A 12608-nucleotide genomic window follows, 5' to 3' on the forward strand; every position below is an offset into this window, starting at 1 on the left:
TTACAGTTGAGGAGGCCCCACGTCAGCAGGGCATCTAAAAATTGGTTGATACTCGTAATGTTCCTCTCCACTGAAGTCTTTAGTAAAAGGCGAAAGGCTTGTTCGTAATGAAGAGAAACCGGAGTGTACTACCGACTGGAGGAAAGCCGCTGGGGACCCATTCTCGGCCATGACAGTTCAGTCGAGGGTTAGATACGGTGGTGTTTTCAGGACACCCACGCCAGCTCAGCAGTAAGTAGCCTAGCCACTCACAAACGTGGTTTACTGTAAAGCGACAGACGCGCAACATATATATGTCAGTATGTCCAGCAAGATGACTTTGTCTTTGGTCTGCGTACGCGCGCAAAGCATGATGGGAAGTAAACGGAACATTTTGGCAACGTATCACTGCTTAACTCAAAACGGGGCTCTCAAGTTCTACCACGAGATAGCCACGAGATTATCATTCCGCGTGGTATTTATCCGCACCTCCATGTCATGTCGTTTACAGTTGAGGAGGCCCCGCATCAGCAGGGCATCTAAAAATTGGTTGATACTCGTAATGTTCCTCTCCACGGAAGTCTTTAGTAAAAGGCGAAAGGCTTGTTCGTAATGAAGAGAAACCGTACTGTACTACCGACTGGAGGAAAGCCGCTGGGGACCCATTCTCGGCCATGACAGTTCAGTCGAGGGTTAGATATGGTGGTGTTTTCAGGACACCCACGCCAGCTCTGGCAATGTATCACTGCTTAACTCAAAGGGTCTCTCTAGTTCTACCACGAGATAGCCACGAGATTATCATTCCGCGTGGTATTTATCCGCACCTCCAAGTCATGTCGTTTACAGTTGAGGAGGCCCCGCGTCAGCAGGGCATCTAAAAATTGGTTGATACTCGTAATGTTCCTCTCCACGGAAGTCTTTAGTAAAAGGCGAAAGGCTTGTTCGTAATGAAGAGAAACCGGAGTGTACTACCGACTGGAGGAAAGCCGCTGGGGACCGATTCTCGGCCATGACAGTTCAGTCGAGGGTTAGATATGGTGGTGTTTTCAGGACACCCACGCCAGCTCAGCAGTAAGTAGCCTAGCCACTCACAAACGTGGTTTACTGTAAAGCGACAGACGCGCAACATATATATGTCAGTATGTCCAGTAAGATGACTTTGTCTTTGGTCTGCGTACACGCGCAAAGCATTATGGGAAGTAAACGGAACATTTTGGCAACGTATCACTGCTTAACTCAAAACGGGGCTCTCAAGTTCTACCACAAGAAAATCATTCCACGTGGTATTTATCTGCACCTCCATGTCATGTCGTTTACAGTTGAGGAGGCCCCGCGTCAGCAGGGCATCTAAAAATTTGTTGATACTCGTAATGTTCCTCTCCACGGAAGTCTTTAGTAAAAGGCGAAAGGCTTGTTCGTAATGAAGAGAAACCGGAGTGTACTACCGACTGGAGGAAAGCCGCTGGGGACCCCTTCTCGGCCATGACAGTTCAGTCGAGGGTTAGATATGGTGGTGTTTTCAGGACACCCACGCCAGCTCAGCAGTAAGTAGCCTAGCCACTCACAAACGTGGTTTACTGTAAAGCGACAGACGCGCAACATATATATGTCAGTATGTCCAGCAAGATGACTTTGTCTTTGGTCTGCGTACGCGCGCAAAGCATGATGGGAAGTAAACGGAACATTTTGGCAACGTATCACTGCTTAACTCAAAACGGGGCTCTCAAGTTCTACCACGAGATAGCCACGAGATTATCATTCCGTGTGGTATTTATCCGCACCTCCAAGTCATGTCGTTTACAGTTGAGGAGGCCCCGCGTCAGCAGGGCATCTAAAAATTTGTTGATACTCGTAATGTTCCTCTCCACGGAAGTCTTTAGTAAAAGGCGAAAGGCTTGTTCGTAATGAAGAGAAACCGGAGTGTACTACCGACTGGAGGAAAGCCGCTGGGGACCCATTCTCGGCCATGACAGTTCAGTCGAGGGTTAGATATGGTGGTGTTTTCAGGACACCCACGCCAGCTCAGCAGTAAGTAGCCTAGCCACTCACAAACGTGGTTTACTGTAAAGCGACAGACGCGCAACATATATATGTCAGTATGTCCAGCAAGATGACTTTGTCTTTGGTCTGCGTACACGCGCAAAGCATGATGGGAAGTAAACGGAACATTTTGGCAACCTATCACTGCTTAACTCAAAACGGGGCTCTCAAGTTCTACCACGAGATAGCCACGAGATTATCATTCCACGTGGTATTTATCCGCACCTCCATGTCATGTCGTTTACAGTTGAGGAGGCCCCGCGTCAGCAGGGCATCTAAAAATTTGTTGATACTCGTAATGTTCCTCTCCACGGAAGTCTTTAGTAAAAGGCGAAAGGCTTGTTCGTAATGAAGAGAAACCGGAGTGTACTACCGACTGGAGGAAAGCCGCTGGGGACCCATTCTCGGCCATGACAGTTCAGTCGAGGGTTAGATATGGTGGTGTTTTCAGGACACCCACGCCAGCTCAGCAGTAAGTAGCCTAGCCACTCACAAACGTGGTTTACTGTAAAGCGACAGACGCGCAACATATATATGTCAGTATGTCCAGTAAGATGACTTTGTCTTTGGTCTGCGTACGCGCGCAAAGCATGATGGGAAGTAAACGGAACATTTTGGCAACCTATCACTGCTTAACTCAAAACGGGGCTCTCAAGTTCTACCACGAGATAATCATTACACGTGGTATTTATCTGCACCTCCATGTCATGTCGTTTACAGTTGAGGAGGCCCCGCGTCAGCAGGGCATCTAAAAATTGGTTGATACTCGTAATGTTCCTCTCCACGGAAGTCTTTAGTAAAAGGCGAAAGGCTTGTTCGTAATGAAGAGAAACCGGAGTGTACTACCGACTGGAGGAAAGCCGCTGGGGACCCCTTCTCGGCCATGACAGTTCAGTCGAGGGTTAGATATGGTGGTGTTTTCAGGACACCCACGCCAGCTCAGCAGTAAGTAGCCTAGCCACTCACAAACGTGGTTTACTGTAAAGCGACAGACGCGCAACATATATATGTCAGTATGTCCAGCAAGATGACTTTGTCTTTGGTCTGCGTACGCGCGCAAAGCATGATGGGAAGTAAACGGACCATTTTGGCAACGTATCACTGCTTAACTCAAAACGGGGCTCTCAAGTTCTACCACGAGATAGCCACGAGATTATCATTCCGCGTGGTATTTATCCGCACCTCCATGTCATGTCGTTTACAGTTGAGGAGGCCCCGCGTCAGCAGGGCATCTAAAAATTGGTTGATACTCGTAATGTTCCTCTCCACGGAAGTCTTTAGTAAAAGGCGAAAGGCTTGTTCGTAATGAAGAGAAACCGTACTGTACTACCGACTGGAGGAAAGCCGCTGGGGACCCATTCTCGGCCATGACAGTTCAGTCGAGGGTTAGATATGGTGGTGTTTTCAGGACACCCACGCCAGCTCTGGCAATGTATCACTGCTTAACTCAAAGGGTCTCTCTAGTTCTACCACGAGATAGCCACGAGATTATCATTCCGCGTGGTATTTATCCGCACCTCCATGTCATGTCGTTTACAGTTGAGGAGGCCCCGCGTCAGCAGGGCATCTAAAAATTGGTTGATACTCGTAATGTTCCTCTCCACGGAAGTCTTTAGTAAAAGGCGAAAGGCTTGTTCGTAATGAAGAGAAACCGGAGTGTACTACCGACTGGAGGAAAGCCGCTGGGGACCCCTTCTCGGCCATGACAGTTCAGTCGAGGGTTAGATATGGTGGTGTTTTCAGGACACCCACGCCAGCTCAGCAGTAAGTAGCCTAGCCACTCACAAACATGGTTTACTGTAAAGCGACAGACGCGCAACATATATATGTCAGTATGTCCAGTAAGATGACTTTGTCTTTGGTCTGCGTACGCGCGCAAAGCATGATGGGAAGTAAACGGAAAATTTTGGCAACCTATCACTGCTTAACTCAAAACGGGGCTCTCAAGTTCTACCACGAGATAATCATTACACGTGGTATTTATCTGCACCTCCATGTCATGTCGTTTACAGTTGAGGAGGCCCCGCGTCAGCAGGGCATCTAAAAATTGGTTGATACTCTGTAATGTTCCTCTCCACGGAAGTCTTTAGTAAAAGGCGAAAGGCTTGTTCGTAATGAAGAGAAACCGGAGTGTACTACCGACTGGAGGAAAGCCGCTGGGGACCCCTTCTCGGCCATGACAGTTCAGTCGAGGGTTAGATATGGTGGTGTTTTCAGGACACCCACGCCAGCTCAGCAGTAAGTAGCCTAGCCACTCACAAACGTGGTTTACTGTAAAGCGACAGACGCGCAACATATATATGTCAGTATGTCCAGCAAGATGACTTTGTCTTTGGTCTGCGTACGCGCGCAAAGCATGATGGGAAGTAAACGGAACATTTTGGCAACGTATCACTGCTTAACTCAAAACGGGGCTCTCAAGTTCTACCACGAGATAGCCACGAGATCATCATTCCGCGTGGTATTTATCCGCACCTCCATGTCATGTCGTTTACAGTTGAGGAGGCCCCGCATCAGCAGGGCATCTAAAAATTGGTTGATACTCGTAATGTTCCTCTCCACGGAAGTCTTTAGTAAAAGGCGAAAGGCTTGTTCGTAATGAAGAGAAACCGTACTGTACTACCGACTGGAGGAAAGCCGCTGGGGACCCATTCTCGGCCATGACAGTTCAGTCGAGGGTTAGATATGGTGGTGTTTTCAGGACACCCACGCCAGCTCTGGCAATGTATCACTGCTTAACTCAAAGGGTCTCTCTAGTTCTACCACGAGATAGCCACGAGATTATCATTCCGCGTGGTATTTATCCGCACCTCCAAGTCATGTCGTTTACAGTTGAGGAGGCCCCGCGTCAGCAGGGCATCTAAAAATTGGTTGATACTCGTAATGTTCCTCTCCACGGAAGTCTTTAGTAAAAGGCGAAAGGCTTGTTCGTAATGAAGAGAAACCGGAGTGTACTACCGACTGGAGGAAAGCCGCTGGGGACCCCTTCTCGGCCATGACAGTTCAGTCGAGGGTTAGATATGGTGGTGTTTTCAGGACACCCACGCCAGCTCAGCAGTAAGTAGCCTAGCCACTCACAAACGTGGTTTACTGTAAAGCGACAGACGCGCAACATATATATGTCAGTATGTCCAGTAAGATGACTTTGTCTTTGGTCTGCGTACACGCGCAAAGCATTATGGGAAGTAAACGGAACATTTTGGCAACGTATCACTGCTTAACTCAAAACGGGGCTCTCAAGTTCTACCACAAGAAAATCATTCCACGTGGTATTTATCTGCACCTCCATGTCATGTCGTTTACAGTTGAGGAGGCCCCGCGTCAGCAGGGCATCTTAAAATTTGTTGATACTCGTAATGTTCCTCTCCACGGAAGTCTTTAGTAAAAGGCGAAAGGCTTGTTCGTAATGAAGAGAAACCGGAGTGTACTACCGACTGGAGGAAAGCCGCTGGGGACCCCTTCTCGGCCATGACAGTTCAGTCGAGGGTTAGATATGGTGGTGTTTTCAGGACACCCACGCCAGCTCAGCAGTAAGTAGCCTAGCCACTCACAAACGTGGTTTACTGTAAAGCGACAGACGCGCAACATATATATGTCAGTATGTCCAGCAAGATGACTTTGTCTTTGGTCTGCGTACGCGCGCAAAGCATGATGGGAAGTAAACGGAACATTTTGGCAACGTATCACTGCTTAACTCAAAACGGGGCTCTCAAGTTCTACCACAAGAAAATCATTCCACGTGGTATTTATCTGCACCTCCATGTCATGTCGTTTACAGTTGAGGAGGCCCCGCATCAGCAGGGCATCTAAAAATTGGTTGATACTCGTAATGTTCCTCTCCACGGAAGTCTTTAGTAAAAGGCGAAAGGCTTGTTCGTAATGAAGAGAAACCGGAGTGTACTACCGACTGGAGGAAAGCCGCTGGGCACCCCTTCTCGGCCATGACAGTTCAGTCGAGGGTTAGATATGGTGGTGTTTTCAGGACACCCACGCCAGCTCAGCAGTAAGTAGCCTAGCCACTCACAAACGTGGTTTACTGTAAAGCGACAGACGCGCAACATATATATGTCAGTACGTCCAGCAAGATGACTTTGTCTTTGGTCTGCGTACACGCGCAAAGCATGATGGGAAGTAAACGGAACATTTTGGCAACCTATCACTGCTTAACTCAAAACGGGGCTCTCAAGTTCTACCACGAGATAGCCACGAGATTATCATTCCGCGTGGTATTTATCCGCACCTCCATGTCATGTCGTTTACAATTGAGGAGGCCCCGCGTCAGCAGGGCATCTAAAAATTGGTTGATACTCGTAATGTTCCTCTCCACGGAAGTCTTTAGTAAAAGGCGAAAGGCTTGTTCGTAATGAAGAGAAACCGGAGTGTACTACCAACTGGAGGAAAGCCGCTGGGGACCCATTCTCGGCCATGACAGTTCAGTCGAGGGTTAGATATGGTGGTGTTTTCAGGACACCCACGCCAGCTCAGCAGTAAGTAGCCTAGCCACTCACAAACGTGGTTTACTGTAAAGCGACAGACGCGCAACATATATATGTCAGTATGTCCAGTAAGATGACTTTGTCTTTGGTCTGCGTACACGCGCAAAGCATGATGGGAAGTAAACGGAACATTTTGGCAACGTATCACTGCTTAACTCAAAACGGGGCTCTCAAGTTCTACCACGAGATAGCCACGAGATTATCATTCCGCGTGGTATTTATCCGCACCTCCAAGTCATGTCGTTTACAGTTGAGGAGGCCCCGCGTCAGCAGGGCATCTAAAAATTTGTTGATACTCGTAATGTTCCTCTCCACGGAAGTCTTTAGTAAAAGGCGAAAGGCTTGTTCGTAATGAAGAGAAACCGGAGTGTACTACCGACTGGAGGAAAGCCGCTGGGGACCCATTCTCGGCCATGACAGTTCAGTCGAGGGTTAGATATGGTGGTGTTTTCAGGACACCCACGCCAGCTCAGCAGTAAGTAGCCTAGCCACTCACAAACGTGGTTTACTGTAAAGCGACAGACGCGCAACATATATATGTCAGTATGTCCAGTAAGATGACTTTGTCTTTGGTCTGCGTACGCGCGCAAAGCATGATGGGAAGTAAACGGAACATTTTGGCAACCTATCACTGCTTAACTCAAAACGGGGCTCTCAAGTTCTACCACGAGATAGCCACGAGATTATCATTCCGCGTGGTATATATCCGCACCTCCAAGTCATGTCGTTTACAGTTGAGGAGGCCCCGCGTCAGCAGGGCATCTAAAAATTTGTTGATACTCGTAATGTTCCTCTCCACGGAAGTCTTTAGTAAAAGGCGAAAGGCTTGTTCGTAATGAAGAGAAACCGGAGTGTACTACCGACTAGAGGAAAGCCGCTGGGGACCCATTCTCGGCCATGACAGTTCAGTCGAGGGTTAGATATGGTGGTGTTTTCAGGACACCCACGCCAGCTCAGCAGTAAGTAGCCTAGCCACTCACAAACGTGGTTTACTGTAAAGCGACAGACGCGCAACATATATATGTCAGTATGTCCAGTAAGATGACTTTGTCTTTGGTCTGCGTACACGCGCAAAGCATGATGGGAAGTAAACGGAACATTTTGGCAACGTATCACTGCTTAACTCAAAACGGGGCTCTCAAGTTCTACCACAAGAAAATCATTCCACGTGGTATTTATCTGCACCTCCATGTCATGTCGTTTACAGTTGAGGAGGCCCCGCGTCAGCAGGGCATCTAAAAATTTGTTGATACTCGTAATGTTCCTCTCCACGGAAGTCTTTAGTAAAAGGCGAAAGGCTTGTTCGTAATGAAGAGAAACCGGAGTGTACTACCGACTGGAGGAAAGCCGCTGGGCACCCCTTCTCGGCCATGACAGTTCAGTCGAGGGTTAGATATGGTGGTGTTTTCAGGACACCCACGCCAGCTCAGCAGTAAGTAGCCTAGCCACTCACAAACGTGGTTTACTGTAAAGCGACAGACGCGCAACATATATATGTCAGTATGTCCAGCAAGATGACTTTGTCTTTGGTCTGCGTACGCGCGCAAAGCATGATGGGAAGTAAACGGAACATTTTGGCAACGTATCACTGCTTAACTCAAAACGGGGCTCTCAAGTTCTACCACGAGATAGCCACAAGATTATCATTCCGCGTGGTATTTATCCGCACCTCCATGTCATGTCGTTTACAGTTGAGGAGGCCCCGCATCAGCAGGGCATCTAAAAATTGGTTGATACTCGTAATGTTCCTCTCCACGGAAGTCTTTAGTAAAAGGCGAAAGGCTTGTTCGTAATGAAGAGAAACCGGAGTGTACTACCGACTGGAGGAAAGCCGCTGGGGGCCCCTTCTCGGCCATGACAGTTCAGTCGAGGGTTAGATATGGTGGTGTTTTCAGGACACCCACGCCAGCTCAGCAGTAAGTAGCCTAGCCACTCACAAACGTGGTTTACTGTAAAGCGACAGACGCGCAACATATATATGTCAGTATGTCCAGTAAGATGACTTTGTCTTTGGTCTGCGTACGCGCGCAAAGCATGATGGGAAGTAAACGGAAAATTTTGGCAACCTATCACTGCTTAACTCAAAACGGGGCTCTCAAGTTCTACCACGAGATAGCCACGAGATTATCATTCCGCGTGGTATTTATCCGCACCTCCATGTCATGTCGTTTACAGTTGAGGAGGCCCCGCGTCAGCAGGGCATCTAAAAATTGGTTGATACTCGTAATGTTCCTCTCCACGGAAGTCTTTAGTAAAAGGCGAAAGGCTTGTTCGTAATGAAGAGAAACCGGAGTGTACTACCGACTGGAGGAAAGCCGCTGGGGACCCCTTCTCGGCCATGACAGTTCAGTCGAGGGTTAGATATGGTGGTGTTTTCAGGACACCCACGCCAGCTCTGGCAATGTATCACTGCTTAACTCAAAGGGTCTCTCTAGTTCTACCACGAGATAGCCACGAGATTATCATTCCGCGTGGTATTTATCCGCACCTCCAAGTCATGTCGTTTACAGTTGAGGAGGCCCCGCGTCAGCAGGGCATCTAAAAATTGGTTGATACTCGTAATGTTCCTCTCCACGGAAGTCTTTAGTAAAAGGCGAAAGGCTTGTTCGTAATGAAGAGAAACCGGAGTGTACTACCGACTGGAGGAAAGCCGCTGGGGACCCATTCTCGGCCATGACAGTTCAGTCGAGGGTTAGATATGGTGGTGTTTTCAGGACACCCACGCCAGCTCAGCAGTAAGTAGCCTAGCCACTCACAAACGTGGTTTACTGTAAAGCGACAGACGCGCAACATATATATGTCAGTATGTCCAGTAAGATGACTTTGTCTTTGGTCTGCGTACACGCGCAAAGCATTATGGGAAGTAAACGGAACATTTTGGCAACCTATCACTGCTTAACTCAAAACGGGGCTCTCAAGTTCTACCACGAGATAGCCACGAGATTATCATTCCGCGTGGTATTTATCCGCACCTCCAAGTCATGTCGTTTACAGTTGAGGAGGCCCCGCGTCAGCAGGGCATCTAAAAATTGGTTGATACTCGTAATGTTCCTCTCCACGGAAGTCTTTAGTAAAAGGCGAAAGGCTTGTTCGTAATGAAGAGAAACCGGAGTATACTACCGACTGGAGGAAAGCCGCTGGGGACCCATTCTCGGCCATGACAGTTCAGTCGAGGGTTAGATATGGTGGTGTTTTCAGGACACCCACGCCAGCTCAGCAGTAAGTAGCCTAGCCACTCACAAACGTGGTTTACTGTAAAGCGACAGACGCGCAACATATATATGTCAGTATGTCCAGTAAGATGACTTTGTCTTTGGTCTGCGTACACGCGCAAAGCATTATGGGAAGTAAACGGAACATTTTGGCAACGTATCACTGCTTAACTCAAAACGGGGCTCTCAAGTTCTACCACAAGAAAATCATTCCACGTGGTATTTATCTGCACCTCCATGTCATGTCGTTTACAGTTGAGGAGGCCCCGCGTCAGCAGGGCATCTTAAAATTTGTTGATACTCGTAATGTTCCTCTCCACGGAAGTCTTTAGTAAAAGGCGAAAGGCTTGTTCGTAATGAAGAGAAACCGGAGTGTACTACCGACTGGAGGAAAGCCGCTGGGGACCCCTTCTCGGCCATGACAGTTCAGTCGAGGGTTAGATATGGTGGTGTTTTCAGGACACCCACGCCAGCTCAGCAGTAAGTAGCCTAGCCACTCACAAACGTGGTTTACTGTAAAGCGACAGACGCGCAACATATATATGTCAGTATGTCCAGCAAGATGACTTTGTCTTTGGTCTGCGTACGCGCGCAAAGCATGATGGGAAGTAAACGGAACATTTTGGCAACGTATCACTGCTTAACTCAAAACGGGGCTCTCAAGTTCTACCACAAGAAAATCATTCCACGTGGTATTTATCTGCACCTCCATGTCATGTCGTTTACAGTTGAGGAGGCCCCGCATCAGCAGGGCATCTAAAAATTGGTTGATACTCGTAATGTTCCTCTCCACGGAAGTCTTTAGTAAAAGGCGAAAGGCTTGTTCGTAATGAAGAGAAACCGGAGTGTACTACCGACTGGAGGAAAGCCGCTGGGCACCCCTTCTCGGCCATGACAGTTCAGTCGAGGGTTAGATATGGTGGTGTTTTCAGGACACCCACGCCAGCTCAGCAGTAAGTAGCCTAGCCACTCACAAACGTGGTTTACTGTAAAGCGACAGACGCGCAACATATATATGTCAGTATGTCCAGCAAGATGACTTTGTCTTTGGTCTGCGTACGCGCGCAAAGCATGATGGGAAGTAAACGGAACATTTTGGCAACGTATCACTGCTTAACTCAAAACGGGGCTCTCAAGTTCTACCACGAGATAGCCACGAGATTATCATTCCGCGTGGTATTTATCCGCACCTCCATGTCATGTCGTTTACAGTTGAGGAGGCCCCGCGTCAGCAGGGCATCTAAAAATTGGTTGATACTCGTAATGTTCCTCTCCACGGAAGTCTTTAGTAAAAGGCGAAAGGCTTGTTCGTAATGAAGAGAAACCGGAGTGTACTACCGACTGGAGGAAAGCCGCTGGGGACCCCTTCTCGGCCATGACAGTTCAGTCGAGGGTTAGATATGGTGGTGTTTTCAGGACACCCACGCCAGCTCAGCAGTAAGTAGCCTAGCCACTCACAAACGTGGTTTACTGTAAAGCGACAGACGCGCAACATATATATGTCAGTATGTCCAGTAAGATGACTTTGTCTTTGGTCTGCGTACGCGCGCAAAGCATGATGGGAAGTAAACGGAAAATTTTGGCAACCTATCACTGCTTAACTCAAAACGGGGCTCTCAAGTTCTACCACGAGATAATCATTACACGTGGTATTTATCTGCACCTCCATGTCATGTCGTTTACAGTTGAGGAGGCCCCGCGTCAGCAGGGCATCTAAAAATTGGTTGATACTCGTAATGTTCCTCTCCACGGAAGTCTTTAGTAAAAGGCGAAAGGCTTGTTCGTAATGAAGAGAAACCGTACTGTACTACCGACTGGAGGAAAGCCGCTGGGGACCCATTCTCGGCCATGACAGTTCAGTCGAGGGTTAGATATGGTGGTGTTTTCAGGACACCCACGCCAGCTCAGCAGTAAGTAGCCTAGCCACTCACAAACGTGGTTTACTGTAAAGCGACAGACGCGCAACATATATATGTCAGTATGTCCAGCAAGATGACTTTGTCTTTGGTCTGCGTACGCGCGCAAAGCATGATGGGAAGTAAACGGAACATTTTGGCAACGTTTCACTGCTTAACTCAAAACGGGGCTCTCAAGTTCTACCACAAGAAAATCATTCCGCGTGGTATTTATCCGCACCTCCATGTCATGTCGTTTACAGTTGAGGAGGCCCCGCGTCAGCAGGGCATCTAAAAATAGGTTGATACTCGTAATGTTCCTCTCCACGGAAGTCTTTAGTAAAAGGCGAAAGGCTTGTTCGTAATGAAGAGAAACCGGAGTGTACTACCGACTGGAGGAAAGCCGCTGGGGACCCCTTCTCGGCCATGACAGTTCAGTCGACGGTTAGATATGGTGGTGTTTTCAGGACACCCACGCCAGCTCAGCAGTAAGTAGCCTAGCCACTCACAAACGTGGTTTACTGTAAAGCGACAGACGCGCAACATATATATGTCAGTATGTCCAGTAAGATGACTTTGTCTTTGGTCTGCGTACACGCGCAAAGCATGATGGGAAGTAAACGGAACATTTTGGCAACGTATCACTGCTTAACTCAAAACGGGGCTCTCAAGTTCTACCACAAGAAAATCATTCCACGTGGTATTTATCTGCACCTCCATGTCATGTCGTTTACAGTTGAGGAGGCCCCGCGTCAGCAGGGCATCTAAAAATTTGTTGATACTCGTAATGTTCCTCTCCACGGAAGTCTGCATACGCGCGCAAAGCATGATGGGAAGTAACAATGTGGTTGAGCAAAACGGAACATTTTCGCAACGTATCAATGCGTAAATAAAAACAGGGCTCTCAAGTTTTATAAATTAAGGTTTTGCGTAAAAAGATTCAGGGAAACGGGAACGTGGGGTGCTGGCGATGTTTCTGATGTTTC

The 12608-nt window shown here is 48.2% G+C and overlaps 27 non-coding genes across 27 annotated transcripts; all 27 read right to left on the bottom strand.

Moving 5' to 3' along the window:
• Positions 1-13: 13 nt before the first annotated feature.
• Positions 14-127, bottom strand: LOC124486102. The gene has a single exon (XR_006958221.1). It is a non-coding gene; the product is annotated as a U5 spliceosomal RNA (small nuclear RNA).
• A 370-nt stretch (positions 128-497) lies between these two features.
• On the bottom strand, positions 498-609 carry LOC124486099. The gene has a single exon (XR_006958218.1). It is a non-coding gene; the product is annotated as a U5 spliceosomal RNA (small nuclear RNA).
• Positions 610-832: 223 nt separating this feature from the next.
• On the bottom strand, positions 833-946 carry LOC124486042. The gene has a single exon (XR_006958161.1). It is a non-coding gene; the product is annotated as a U5 spliceosomal RNA (small nuclear RNA).
• Positions 947-1305: 359 nt separating this feature from the next.
• LOC124486053 lies at positions 1306-1419 on the bottom strand. The gene has a single exon (XR_006958172.1). It is a non-coding gene; the product is annotated as a U5 spliceosomal RNA (small nuclear RNA).
• A 370-nt stretch (positions 1420-1789) lies between these two features.
• Positions 1790-1903, bottom strand: LOC124486054. Its single transcript, XR_006958173.1, has one exon. It is a non-coding gene; the product is annotated as a U5 spliceosomal RNA (small nuclear RNA).
• Positions 1904-2273: 370 nt separating this feature from the next.
• On the bottom strand, positions 2274-2387 carry LOC124486055. Its single transcript, XR_006958174.1, has one exon. It is a non-coding gene; the product is annotated as a U5 spliceosomal RNA (small nuclear RNA).
• A 359-nt stretch (positions 2388-2746) lies between these two features.
• Positions 2747-2860, bottom strand: LOC124486043. Its single transcript, XR_006958162.1, has one exon. It is a non-coding gene; the product is annotated as a U5 spliceosomal RNA (small nuclear RNA).
• A 370-nt stretch (positions 2861-3230) lies between these two features.
• LOC124486104 lies at positions 3231-3342 on the bottom strand. Its single transcript, XR_006958223.1, has one exon. It is a non-coding gene; the product is annotated as a U5 spliceosomal RNA (small nuclear RNA).
• A 223-nt stretch (positions 3343-3565) lies between these two features.
• On the bottom strand, positions 3566-3679 carry LOC124486044. Its single transcript, XR_006958163.1, has one exon. It is a non-coding gene; the product is annotated as a U5 spliceosomal RNA (small nuclear RNA).
• A 359-nt stretch (positions 3680-4038) lies between these two features.
• LOC124485994 lies at positions 4039-4153 on the bottom strand. Its single transcript, XR_006958114.1, has one exon. It is a non-coding gene; the product is annotated as a U5 spliceosomal RNA (small nuclear RNA).
• A 370-nt stretch (positions 4154-4523) lies between these two features.
• Positions 4524-4635, bottom strand: LOC124486101. Its single transcript, XR_006958220.1, has one exon. It is a non-coding gene; the product is annotated as a U5 spliceosomal RNA (small nuclear RNA).
• Positions 4636-4858: 223 nt separating this feature from the next.
• LOC124486045 lies at positions 4859-4972 on the bottom strand. The gene has a single exon (XR_006958164.1). It is a non-coding gene; the product is annotated as a U5 spliceosomal RNA (small nuclear RNA).
• A 359-nt stretch (positions 4973-5331) lies between these two features.
• On the bottom strand, positions 5332-5445 carry LOC124486097. The gene has a single exon (XR_006958216.1). It is a non-coding gene; the product is annotated as a U5 spliceosomal RNA (small nuclear RNA).
• Positions 5446-5804: 359 nt separating this feature from the next.
• On the bottom strand, positions 5805-5918 carry LOC124485997. The gene has a single exon (XR_006958117.1). It is a non-coding gene; the product is annotated as a U5 spliceosomal RNA (small nuclear RNA).
• Positions 5919-6288: 370 nt separating this feature from the next.
• Positions 6289-6402, bottom strand: LOC124486046. Its single transcript, XR_006958165.1, has one exon. It is a non-coding gene; the product is annotated as a U5 spliceosomal RNA (small nuclear RNA).
• A 370-nt stretch (positions 6403-6772) lies between these two features.
• LOC124486056 lies at positions 6773-6886 on the bottom strand. Its single transcript, XR_006958175.1, has one exon. It is a non-coding gene; the product is annotated as a U5 spliceosomal RNA (small nuclear RNA).
• Positions 6887-7256: 370 nt separating this feature from the next.
• Positions 7257-7370, bottom strand: LOC124486057. The gene has a single exon (XR_006958176.1). It is a non-coding gene; the product is annotated as a U5 spliceosomal RNA (small nuclear RNA).
• Positions 7371-7729: 359 nt separating this feature from the next.
• On the bottom strand, positions 7730-7843 carry LOC124486058. Its single transcript, XR_006958177.1, has one exon. It is a non-coding gene; the product is annotated as a U5 spliceosomal RNA (small nuclear RNA).
• A 370-nt stretch (positions 7844-8213) lies between these two features.
• Positions 8214-8327, bottom strand: LOC124485998. The gene has a single exon (XR_006958118.1). It is a non-coding gene; the product is annotated as a U5 spliceosomal RNA (small nuclear RNA).
• A 370-nt stretch (positions 8328-8697) lies between these two features.
• Positions 8698-8811, bottom strand: LOC124486047. The gene has a single exon (XR_006958166.1). It is a non-coding gene; the product is annotated as a U5 spliceosomal RNA (small nuclear RNA).
• Positions 8812-9032: 221 nt separating this feature from the next.
• LOC124486048 lies at positions 9033-9146 on the bottom strand. Its single transcript, XR_006958167.1, has one exon. It is a non-coding gene; the product is annotated as a U5 spliceosomal RNA (small nuclear RNA).
• A 370-nt stretch (positions 9147-9516) lies between these two features.
• LOC124486003 lies at positions 9517-9630 on the bottom strand. The gene has a single exon (XR_006958123.1). It is a non-coding gene; the product is annotated as a U5 spliceosomal RNA (small nuclear RNA).
• A 359-nt stretch (positions 9631-9989) lies between these two features.
• On the bottom strand, positions 9990-10103 carry LOC124486098. The gene has a single exon (XR_006958217.1). It is a non-coding gene; the product is annotated as a U5 spliceosomal RNA (small nuclear RNA).
• A 359-nt stretch (positions 10104-10462) lies between these two features.
• Positions 10463-10576, bottom strand: LOC124485999. The gene has a single exon (XR_006958119.1). It is a non-coding gene; the product is annotated as a U5 spliceosomal RNA (small nuclear RNA).
• A 370-nt stretch (positions 10577-10946) lies between these two features.
• LOC124486050 lies at positions 10947-11060 on the bottom strand. The gene has a single exon (XR_006958169.1). It is a non-coding gene; the product is annotated as a U5 spliceosomal RNA (small nuclear RNA).
• A 359-nt stretch (positions 11061-11419) lies between these two features.
• LOC124486105 lies at positions 11420-11531 on the bottom strand. Its single transcript, XR_006958224.1, has one exon. It is a non-coding gene; the product is annotated as a U5 spliceosomal RNA (small nuclear RNA).
• A 361-nt stretch (positions 11532-11892) lies between these two features.
• On the bottom strand, positions 11893-12006 carry LOC124486074. Its single transcript, XR_006958192.1, has one exon. It is a non-coding gene; the product is annotated as a U5 spliceosomal RNA (small nuclear RNA).
• Positions 12007-12608: the final 602 nt, after the last annotated feature.

This window comes from Hypomesus transpacificus, chromosome 23 (genome assembly GCF_021917145.1).
Source record: "Hypomesus transpacificus isolate Combined female chromosome 23, fHypTra1, whole genome shotgun sequence".
NCBI classification, from domain to species: domain Eukaryota; kingdom Metazoa; phylum Chordata; class Actinopteri; order Osmeriformes; family Osmeridae; genus Hypomesus; species Hypomesus transpacificus.